The sequence below is a fragment of the Rhinichthys klamathensis genome, unplaced genomic scaffold (genome assembly GCF_029890125.1).
Source record: "Rhinichthys klamathensis goyatoka isolate OS25496 unplaced genomic scaffold, OSU_Roscu_1.1 h1tg000005l_1, whole genome shotgun sequence".
NCBI classification, from domain to species: domain Eukaryota; kingdom Metazoa; phylum Chordata; class Actinopteri; order Cypriniformes; family Leuciscidae; genus Rhinichthys; species Rhinichthys klamathensis.
The window spans coordinates 6,701,066-6,713,427 of record NW_026606558.1 but is presented as its reverse complement, the minus strand read 5'-3'; the positions used below and the strand labels follow the sequence as shown (position 1 = coordinate 6,713,427).

At 40.1% G+C, this 12,362-nt stretch overlaps 1 protein-coding gene across 3 annotated transcripts in view; it reads right to left on the bottom strand.

The window, feature by feature from the left end:
• The window catches only part of b3gat1a (beta-1,3-glucuronyltransferase 1 (glucuronosyltransferase P) a), a 96,831-nt gene extending 84,980 nt beyond the window's left edge, over positions 1-11,851 (bottom strand). For 2 of the 3 annotated variants that reach the window (XM_056256489.1, XM_056256480.1), the window contains exon 1: positions 11,328-11,851. The gene's annotated coding sequence lies outside the window, so the exon portion shown is untranslated. The remainder of the gene's footprint in view (positions 1-11,327) is intronic. The other variant, XM_056256498.1, reaches the window with a different exon arrangement.
• Between the last annotated feature and the right edge of the window lie 511 nt (positions 11,852-12,362).

Genomic DNA, 12,362 nt, shown 5'->3' with positions numbered 1-12,362 from the left:
GGAGCCTTTCAGTCAACAAATTCTGTCAAATCATTTTGTAAGACCATCAACTGGTCTTGACCAACTTTGTTAAAACTGTCCAGCCGAGAGAGCGGCATGTTCACATGTGGGGGGACGTGGGGGGGGAAGCATTTTTTCCTAACAAAATTATTACATTTATCTTGCCTAAATGTTTGCGCTCATTGCATTTTTACAATGGGGTTGTAAATTTACACAACACAAGGAGCTTGATTTAAATTGTTTAATTAAATTGAAAAAAGTAGCACAAATAAAAACAATAGAATAAAGATACAAATAAAGAGAAAAGTTTTTGAATAGGTCCAACACTAGTATATACAGAAACAGAATAAAGTAATCAAATGGAAAATAACACTGGGTAGTATTTTAGTCCTGAATAAATTAAATACATAGGCTATTAATCCTGATTCCTTTAACTTAAAGCTATCTTTTGTTGTTTTGACAACAAAATTAATGACAGACACATATGGCTGCCGTCACTTTAAGAGCTAGTGCACGGATCCTGTGTTCATTATACTGGCATGCGTTTTATGCTTATTAAAGACAAAAGCGACTGTTTAGAGTATACTCACGAAGACCGCAATATAATCCGCGAAAAATAACTTTTGTTACTGGCCAGCTGTTTTTGAGGCGGATTTTCTATGAATGTGCGCATAGAAAATAATCTCTCAGAGAGCGCGCGAGCACTGATTAGTTTAAAATCGCTTGAATGTTTAAACTGGTAAGACTTAAAAAGACGTGCAAATGATAAACTTCAGTCACGATGCACTGCTGGCCCGATTGTGCAAGTGAATATTCCGTCATGTCCCGACTCCTAAACGCGAGTGTGTATTATCGCCGCAGCGCTTGATGCTTGCCTTGCACAACACATTTTGAGAGAAGAGATATAGACCGCTGAACACTCGCGCTGTTTGTGAAATTGCGTCAGGCAGATATCTGTTAAAAGAATGATTTGATTTTATAATCTGTGTGGATTACGATTGCGGGAATTTCCCGCATTATAAATGGGAGACCTGCGGGAATGATTAGAATTATGCGCAATACCCGCAATCCCGCGCCGAAATTCGAGCCCTGTGCATAAACATTTTTTTTGTTCAAACGCAACGCTTTGTTTTCAAATCCCTTTGTTCTCCAGCAATAGCGCACTTCTCGGTAGAAAAATGACCACCAGCTGCTCAATCCTCCTTTATAAACATAATTTGTGCAACTGATGGACCTTTTAATGGGATTTCTCCCGACATTCATTAAGGTGCAATAGCCATTTCAAAAGCACATGTGTCCTGCATTCCAGAGACTGGACACTTGACACCAAGAAAAGTCAGATGAAAGAGAGCAAGTGGCAAAACAAAAAAATTCGTAGCATTAGGAAATCTTGAAATCGCATCTCACTCTGTAAAATCAATAGCCAGCTGTGGAGATGAAGTTGCTGCAGTTCGGTTTTAATCTCTTGAGTTTAACCTGTGCAATAATGGAAAAGAGATGGAAAATAGCCCAATGTTTAGTCATATCGTAGTTTGGTCTTTATTGTATAAAGATTTTATAAACCTCCTGCCACCCCAGTGTCCTCATCATCTTTACTGACATTATAAAGCAGAGACACATAGTAACTGTTGCTATGCGTTCCAGGTCAGTGAATATTTTGGAGGTGGCATCCTTTTACAAGGCTTGTTGAGATAGATAGATAGATAGATAGATAGATAGATAGATAGATAGATAGATAGATAGATAGATAGATAGATAGATAGATAGATAGATAGATAGATAGATAGACAGACAGATTTTAGTACAACATCAAGGCAATTTATAACTTGTTTTATGTTTTGGCAAATTGGTGTCTAATTCCTATGAATTTGCACAGTCTCATTTAAAGGTTTCGAAAAATTAGCTTACACCCCAGTGAGTTTTCCAAAAGCCTAGGTTGAAAATTACAGTGACCACAACCGGATCATTTTTGGCAAGCAGATATAGAGCTTGAATTAACCTGCATTAAAGAGCAATTTACTAGGGCTGGGTAAAAAATATAGATTTCTTGATATTAATCGATTCTAATTTTTACGAACCGATATCGATTCTTAAATCTCAAGAATCGATTAGTCATCCTGTTTTTTTATTTGATGAATGAATGGAACATTGTAGCGCGCATCCCATCCAATAAATCCCAATAATCTTTGTGCTTTGTTACTATTGATACTAAATAAAGTCTCAAATTTCAAATTACGTCCATTTTCTTACGAAATTCAAAAACATAAATACCGTTATGGCGCTGTGGCGTGAGATCGCTCTGGCTCAGCTCAGCTCAAGAGAAGCAGCAGCGCGGACCGCAACGCACATGATCTCCTCTTCTGCCTTAATAATGCCAGTTACAGCGCGAAATACCGTAAACATGAATGAACGTCTGAAAGTGTGTTAAAAGATAGAGTACAACTTATCGAAATCCGTATCATGTCACATGGAATCGCTCAATCAGTGTTTTCAACCGTGGAAAGACGTCAGTAAAACAACTTGTAAACAATGCCGTCACATTTACCTCAGAAAAACCATTATGTGACCATAAACTCGTTAGTCAGCTAGAAAAATTAACTCTAAAGAGGATCATTTTGCTAAATATATGCACCATATTACATATTCATTATAATTTTTAATGTTTTTCGACATTTAATGCATGTTTAAATAAATCTGGCAAGTTTTATGACAGCCACCATTTAAATGTTTATATTTCATATAACTTTATTATTATAAAAATAAATAAGTGTAATTTAAGTGTTTGTATAGCTACAAATCAGTTAATTTTTACCCTCAATATTATAGTAGGCTAATGAAGCCTAGTAGGCTACAACTGACTCCCATATTTTACAGCATTAGTTAAGAGATTTGTTTTCCTTGAGAAAATTTGCCATGTATTGTACCTGATATCTAAAATAATCAATATTGAATCGAATCGAATCGGAATCAGAATCGAATCGAATTGCAAGCTTGTGAATCGAAATTGAATCGAATTGTGAAATTTGTGTCAATACCCAGCCCTGCAATTTACCCATGGGTTATTCATAATGCATAGAGTATCCTGTTTTTTTTTCTCCTTACATATTCACATTTAAATAGCTCAAATGGTAATTGAGTCCCTAAAAGGGCAAGTGCATGATTTAATTCAAGGCTTACAAGGCTGAGGTTGACCAAATCCATTTTTTAGCCTGATAATTAAAGCCCCAGGCAAGAATATACTGTCATGTTATTGATGAAGCAATGTTTAAACTCTGGTTTAATATCCTGTTAAATTGTTAACATACTAAATACTATCTGGTTTCATCAGTTTATCTGTCAGATACATGCAAGGTCGGTTACAGGTCATGAGTCCTGCTCAGCAAAAACACAACCCAGTGGCAGCTGAAAGCAGCACAGTGTCGCATCAGCATGCATGTTGACGTTGATGTGATCTGCAATGTTCGAGCCAGATTATCACACAAAAGATGAACAGTAATTCCTAACAGCATGCTTGACAGCACACACTAGCTTTAAAGAGGCTATCTGTAACTACTTTAACTATAGCAGCTCATTAGAGGAAATACTACAACAAGCAACCCGATGACAAACACAAAACCTCTCTGCAGTTCAAGTGGTGCTGCTGCACAGTTATGAATACTGTTTTAAAAGGCTGATTTGACGCATTGTTATATAGTTAAATTATAGTTATATAGTTAAATATTTTATCCACAACACATTTTGATCAAATTAAGTCTTTAGTGACTATAATATTATTATTACTAATTCACATAATTACATGCAAAACAAGTCATATATTGCAAGAGACCAACCAAATGAATATGTGACAAACAACAAGGTGACTTTAAAGGGGTATACATGCAGGCAAAATTGGCTTTCAATTAAACTTTGCTGCCTATATTGTAGAAAGCACCCGCGGCGCTACCATTGGGCCCGGGTGATGTTATAGAATTTTCAGCTGATATTCTCAATTCATTCAGTTAACGGATGCTCTGAGGTAAAGTTTTCAGACTGCAAAGTCAGCAACGATTGTATTTAATTGCAGAATACATAACATAGTAGTACAGACATTATCTTAATTCCATAATGTCCTTAAACATAACAGTATTGCTGGCCATAAACTGAGAAAGTGCGCGTCCAGTGTGCGATACCTAGACGCGGCACAGCGCTGTGCTTCTTGTCCACTGTGCGACCCCCCAGTTAGGCTAACGTTACTACACTAAGCTGAGGACAGCGACACAAGAGCCACACAGGTAGGCTACTGAGTCGCTGTCCTTAGTGCCGCAGAAAAGCGCTGAAACGGAGATGAAGGGGAACCCGTTTTTTTTTTGTTTTTTTGTTTTTTTTGCTTATTTTAACTGGCCCATCCAGTTTTCTGGAGGCCCAGCTACAATCAAATTCCTGGCGCCGCTATAGTGGTAGAAAGGCGATTTTATTTTATTTTAATTGACACTTCGCAGGGAGCTTGATTGACAGGTGATCTGACCAATCATACTTCGCCATCCGCCATTTTGTCCGACAAAGCAGTCAGGAGAGTTACTAGATTAACATGTGAGGATTTGAACTTGAAAAACTGAATATACTGATGCCTTTCTGCGGTTAAAACAACATTCCTTCTTATGTTCATTCATGTTTATTTGATGCTATAAATGAACTAAAAGGAAGAGATGATCGGATCACAAGCAGCTTTAACTGATGCTCTACAGCGATCTGTCACGACACATTAAAGAGCCACAAAACGGTGTTTATTGTTTAAATTTCTTTTAAAAAATGACCAAATTTGAAAGGTGAGACTTTGTTTAATATGTTTAATATCAAAAGTAACCTGGTCTGTCCTGTCTGTCAGCGTGTTGTCAGTCCGCGATGTATTTTTCACTGCGTGAGAACATTGTGTGTGTGTGTGAGAGCAGCGTAGCTTGTCGGACATAGCGACAGTAACTAAGGGCGGCGGTCTTTGCGAACGATCAATTCGGTGCTCCCTGACTAGAGAAAACAGAAAAAAAAGGCTTTTGTCTTCCCTTTTGCCAAACTTCAACACCCATAATGCACTGGGCATATTGCCGTCCAAGGCCACTCCCACCAGTCTGCTATTGATACAATTACCAATACCGCCTTACTTTAGTAGGAAAAACTGCTTAGCAAACTTTTAGTCATTATGTTGTCGACTTCACCATATTCAAATTGAAAGAGTAAACGTTTAGCGGGAGTGAGTTACTTTCGGTGTCCAGTGAAGGATCCAGTGTGTTTTAGGCAGTGGATAAAAGCTGTAAAGAATCGTAAATACGGAGAGAAGTTCGGAAAATCGGAGAAACCTCTGTTTAGTCAACATTTCAAACTGGATGAACCGAGTTTTAGGCCAAACGGAGGGAAAAACTTAAATAAACTCAGTTCCGCCCAACCGCCCGAATCAAAATACCACAAGTCTGTTTAAAGAGTACAATACAATGTTCTGCTAATAACCCTCTGTCGGTCCGACTGTCTGTGTGACGCTCTGAATTCCCCAAACAGAAGCCAAATCATTAAGGCCAGATGCTCCGCTGTATCAATCCTGTTTCACACTGTAAGAAGGACATTATTGAAGACTCAAATTAAATATGAATGCACTTGGTGTCCAGAGATGAAACGGTCACGGTCACTTTATAGTGAATGCACAGGATTAGAAAATCTGATTGGTCTCAGATGTTTCACAGTGCTCCTATCGCGAGCGCAGCAGCTGCTGTTGAGGGACCGGGGTCTGATGCCAGACAGGAGCCGCTCTATGTGTTACTGCTGTTCCAGAGGACGGGCACGGCCGACAGATACTTAGCTGAATTAGATTTACTAAAGGGAGACTTTATTGTTTTTAAAGGTCATTTGCTTATTATCCCCTCATGGCTCTTGCTGCTCCTTTTGCATTCTCATCAAGTACGCTGTAAAGTACACAGCGTCTTTATAGACATTTATATGTTCAGACTTTTCAGCAGTAAGGGAATGAGAATAGACAGGATTTGGACATTTCCCCACTCTGTAAAAGACAGCAAGTTCACGCAGTTTTTTTGTTTATAGTACATATTCGTCAGACAGAAATCTTAGGCTGTTACTTATTTCTATTTCTTCAAACTGAACTGCTATTAGAGTGTCTCAAAACGATCCCTGTTGACATATAGCCTCGAAAAAAGACTACAAACGCTGTATTGCTGACTGAGGAAATGTTTACACGAAAACGATGTACTAAAAACGGAAAGGGTTTTCCTTTGCGTTTTTCGCGTTACAGACGACACCGTTGTCAAAACGATCCCTGTTGACATGTAGTCTCGAAAAACGACTACGAGCGCTGTATTCTGCTGCAACACACTGCACCTATAGACTGAACACGTAATACACATGAGCATTCTCACAAATTCGCTTTTTTTGTAGTTTACACGGAGACGATGACGGTATCGTTTTCAAAACTTGCACTTTGAAACCTGTTTTTTAAAAGTTTGTGTTTTCAGGCCCTCAAAATGTGTTAAAGCTATATATATATATGGTAAATTAATTGGAATGAAAACATTTCGTTTTCTAAATCTATATGGCTTTCTTTTTTTCTGCAGAACACAAAAGAAGATATTTTGAAAAATGTCTCATTGCTTTTTGTCCATTTAACGAAAGTCAGTTGGGTTGTATCAAAGACTTTAGATATACAAAGATGGTGCACTAATATGAATGGGAGAAAGTGCAACACGCAATATGGCGGAATTAATCCCGCCTTCTAAATAAAAGAGCCAATCACTGAAAGTAATCGCGTCACTGCAGCTGCCTTTAAAAGATCCGGTCGTGATAGAAACAGATAGTATTTTGAGATGCGCACTTTGTGCTGCACAAACACATTGGTGGATTTAGCCTGAAAAATATGCTTTTTTAACACTGTTTGAGCATAAGAAACAACATGAATGAAATTTAATTGTAAGCTTGGTGAACAGCTTTGGGGAATTTAATGTTAACTTGCATGTACTTGCATGACTGCAATAGCTGTTACAAAGATGGACTCTGAGTGAAATGACTTGCCTTAAAGGGACTTTGGTTGTATTCACAAAAATATTCATTAAAATATATTTTTTGTATTTCACAAAAGAAAGATTTTGAACACCATTAAGGAGAGTAAATGATGTCAGAATGTTCATTTTTTTGGGTCAGCAATCCCTTTAACACAAGCAATGGTAGACTATTACAATAAAATACATTGCTTTTGTAACGTCTCTTTCCTCCTATACTGAATAGCCCATTTTCTTTTGTCAAACACATGTGAAGCGTGTGTGAACAGCATGGTCCTGGACCTCTGCCACCCATGTGCTTCAGAAAGGAGTCGAGAATGCTTGTCAGTCATCTTATGATGGCGGTCAGTGAAGTGTACCTTCTCCTCACAAGCATATCAGGACTCAGCATAATAGGATTATACCATTTCTGTACAGCCGCCAGGCATCATTAAGAAAAAGGTGAATGGATGAAGTTGTTTGGCACATGGAGGGTGGGCTCGTGAGACCCTGCTGAGGAAATATGGCCTGGCACCCTCACTTTAGCTTCTTAGCCCTTCTGCTACTATGAGCCGGGCTCTTCCGGGGGTAACAGCTGCTGTCCCTGGGGGTGTTATGCTTCTGTAATGGGAGTATGTTTGTGTGTGTGTGTCTACGGCTGCACAACTAAAGTGGGCCAGAGATGGCAGCCAAACACAAGCTCAAAGCCCCGCGGTGCCGAATTCAAGAAGGCAGAATAACAGCCCAGCCTGAGGCCTGGCAATCTGTCTTTTCCTCTCTTCCTCTGTTCTTATTCTGTTTCTCAGCTGTTCATTAGCCATCCATTGAGAAAGAGCTATGGGTGTTAGCGCTCCACTCCGGGCACCGCGAGCTGGTAAAGATCTGATCTGGCCGTAGCGGTGTGTAACTCTCTGTGGCGATGAATGAATAATGCAGCCATGGTAGCGTCACCAGGGAACAATTGTGCTGGTTAATATTCATGGCATGGAGATTCGGATGGCGTTGTGAATCGCTTTACAGTCTTTTGAGAGCTTAGACTAACCTAGTCTGTGTGACATGTGAGAAAACAGTGTGGGTGCTCCTCTGAAAGTAAGCAAAATGGGACATAGCCTAACACTTGCAGTTTGAATCAGAGTGCTTGTCTGCTACGTGAACAAATTGTTCACATGTGAGCGAGAGAGGTTGAGTGTGTGAGGGAAAGCAAGAGTGCCTACAGCAAGTGGCCCCGGCCTAGTGTGTTTTCAAATGCCAACGTCAGAACTGTTTTCAGCAGAACCGCAGTGAATTTTACCCACAGGACTTCAAAATAATTTTTGAGATCTGCTTAATCCAGACTTCCCTGCAACCGCACTGATTTATCCGAGGAGTTGCATGATATTGTTGGCTTGTATTCTTTGCTTCTGTCCCCTCGGTCCTTTCGAGCGCTCTGTGATCACACGAGTTATGGCAGGTCATTCAGGGCTTTTATAGCTTATACTGTGCTGAATATAGTATGAATATTCTGTTTGTGAGTCTTTATTGTTGAAGGTGAAATAAAGCCACCAGTGTTATGTGCTGACACCACAAAGCAGAGCGCTGGCTAAAAATGTTTGAGTGGGTTGAGAGCCCTCATGAGAGAGAGAAAGAACAGCAAAGTTCACCAGGTAGTCAAGATTATTATATATATAGGCCTGGTTTCACAGACAGGGCTTAGATTAAGCCAGGATTAGGCCTTAAGTTCAATTGGGACATTTAAGTAGCTTTTATAAACGTGCCTTGGATAAAAACATTATTCTTGAGACAAAAAAATGGCAGTGACATATTTTAAAGTCCCCCTGTGGTGAAAATCACGTTTTTAATGTTGATGTGCCCATGTGGTGTTTTTCAATATGCTTTAAGACAAACCATGTGCAAATTCATCAGTCAACACCATTGCTGAGTATTTTCTCCTTAAAACAGCAGTGAACCAAAAGCTCTATTCGCCCGGGATTAATATTATCTGGGGACCTCGTGTGATTTAGAACCCCCCCCACCACCACCTTAATTTCGTTTGGGGCATTCGCATGGGATAAGCGAAGCCTGTTTAACTCGAATTTACTGACTTATCAACCGGATATGATGCCAAGGCTTTGCGTATTTTGGATAGGCTATTGCTTGGAAATGTCTTGTCGTTATAGGTCTTGATGTATGATATATCATAAACATAAGAATGTTCTTAACCGAATGCTGCTATCCATGTCATCTATCTGCATCTAATCATTCTTTTTGTTTTCACTCTTCTGATAGTTTTCAGCTTTCTCTTTCTGTAAGTTGTATGTTGTATGGTGTATAGCGATATGACCCAGCACCCAAAATACTATGAAAAAACACTCCAACTCCAACTCCATTCTTCGTGAAAGTCCACAGGAAATAAAAACCTTGAAAAAATTATATACTGCCAAATCCTGGCCAAATCACAGAGATACCGATTTGCATGGGACTAATATGATCAAAGGACCTCGATGTATGGCGAAATATTTTTACTTCACAAATTACAGACATGGCTGATTCGCACAGGATTAAGATCACAGAAAACCTCCGCAATTATTACAAATGACTAGAGGTCACCAGGTAATACTAATCCTGTGCGAATAGGGCTAAAGACAGTCTCAAAAACGCGGTTTGAAATAAACGCACCCCTGTTCTCTACGTCACAAACATGTTGTAACCAATTCTATCTACTGGGGGACTTTAAGATATGCCAATTCAAGTTGCTTTCAGTTAAAACAGCTCAGACATGCATTTTAGTCTGAGACTGGGCTTCAGCCTCATTAATTTAATTCTGGTTAGCATCAATGCATTAGAGATTGTGGATATAATATGATGAAATAGATTTAAGGATACAAAGAGATCCACGTCTCAATCAAAAAGCTTCAGTGCTGTCAGTGGCGTTTCAAGATGGAAAAAGTCATCAAACAATCACTGCAAACTCACATTCAGGGGTGTCTCCAATCTGGTGTAACGCCTGCTTTTTACAATTCAATCAATTCCCAATTCAATAAAATCAAGTCGTGTCCCATTTCTCCCATTGAAAATCCTGTTTCACTAGGGAATACTTCATATTAGTGAGTGAAAAGGGTTGTGAATGCTGTTTCATGTTGTTCATAACAGTAAAAGACAGGACATCATTACTATCCATTTTAGGATGAGATATCAATAAGATAAATTTTGGCGTTCTTGAACTTGTTGGTTCTCATCTCAAGTTTGTAACTCCTCTCCCAGTTGTTAATTGCTCGCCTCTCTGAAGTCGCAACAGGCTCATTTGAGCTAAACTTTCCAGTAAGAGTTGCCCAATTTGTTGAAATGCCAGTTCCTTGACTCCATCCCAGACGCAGCCTCATTGAGACGTACTATCTGATAACATCGCTTACACATCTCTACTAATGGCTTCATAGCCCTGCCCTGGAGCGGCACCCTTCCTGCTCTTATGTAATGATTTACATATTTAGCTATGGTTGTTATTGCTTCAGCAGCTGGCAGAGTTGGGTTCAACACAATAAAAGAGAGCATTGATGGCACAGAGATTTGTAAAAGCTTTCTCAGTTTAATTAGCATCACACTTTTGCCAAGCACCGGCCATGCATTGTTCCTGGGGTTTTTTCCCAGCGTGGAAAAGCATTATTTTGACACTGGGTCAGGTGGGGGGAGGGGCCCTGAACTAAGCTGTTAATGACTGAACACTAATACCCAGGTGTAGATTAGCAATAGCAGTGCTGCGTAGCCTTAGCAGTGTTGACACTTCTGTTATGATACTTGCAGGGTTATCATTGCAGTGCAGATATGAAATGCATATTAAACTGCCACTTATTTTATCTAAATGCAACCGGATATAACTAACTGCAGATGACCTGGACTTAATATCCTAAGAGTGGTGAGTTTCTAAATATGTTAAAATGACTGCATTTTAAGCCTATGCTGCATTACTGTCAAGAGATCCAACAGAAGCAAAACGGATACTGTGCATAGACTCATGAATATATACACAAACACGACTGTTTCCCAAGGTTTCCAGCCAGTGAGTGAATCCTTCTAGCCGACACCACAGTGCTCTTTGAGCTCTGTACGGATTATGAGTGATTCTCTTCTCCAGGCTCGCCTCAGGTCTCTGTCACAAGCTCATCTCTGTGTATATCTTAACATATGCATGGCTTATTCTCCAGGGCTCTTCCACGCAGCCGTCTCTCAGTCGTGATGGAGAAACGGCAGTCTCAGCCTCAGTCGTTGCTCGTCAACGCAGAATATTTGTGCCTCTTTGTTTTTGTGCTTTATCACAGATTACACAAAGAAGGTTTGTCTTACCTTACGTAGACCCTGCTATTTCCACCACATGCTGCTGCATGCTTCATTCATGAAAAAAATCCCTCCATCTCTCACTCTCCGTCTTTGTGTGTCTCTCTTGATTTCTTTTTCTCCTCTCCTCTTCTCTTCTTTGTTTTTGGTCAGAGCATCCCTGTATTGTCTGTGCTGTGGCTTCTGGATCAAAGTGGAAACGGGCTGTAATTGAGAGCCTTGAGGATGAATCTGCCGGTAGATCTCTCCTGTTTTCCTCTCTTCCCTGTCAGACGTGCTCTCACTCAAGCCCACGATCTGAGAGAGAGAGGGATGTGGGCAAGACCCCGCAGTAATGGAGTGGTAATCTGCCTGGTGGTTGTTCTCCGTCTCTCCCCCTGATTTCTCTGTCTTCATTCAGCGTGGCGGTGTTGGCTCAGTCGGTCTGTCAGAACGCATGGAGACACATCTGTGAATGTGTTTATGTGGCTCTAACGTAGGCTCTTCGGCGAGCTGAGACCCCCTCCTTGCTCAAGATGTGCTCACTAATGGCATGTACCATTATGGCTCAGAGCAGGGTGGGCTGTGAGGAAAGGAGGGGGAGAGAGGGAGAGAGAGGGGAAAAAGAGCTATGGTGATGGATTGATTGGATGTTAGTGGTGCTGTGCATGTGTGCGTGTACATATATTGTTGTATATTTCCTCTTGTCATTGTACATAAGACAAATCTTACTTTATACATAAAGATTGTCACTGCTGTTCTTTGAATTATCACCAATAGTGAAGTACACACAAATTTAAAATACGTGAGATAATAATAGTGATAATTGCGCCACTATTTAAAGGGATAGTTTGCCCACCCAGTAATGAAAAATCTGTCATCATTTACTCACCCTCATATTACAAACCTGTATGACTTTGGAATAGGGCTGCACGATATATCTTTTTAGCATCGATATTGCAATATGTGCTTCCACGTTAGTCACATCGCAGGATGTGCGATGTTAAGTATAGGGATAGTGTCTGTACAGACCAGGCACCGCGGTTCGAAACACACACGTGATTC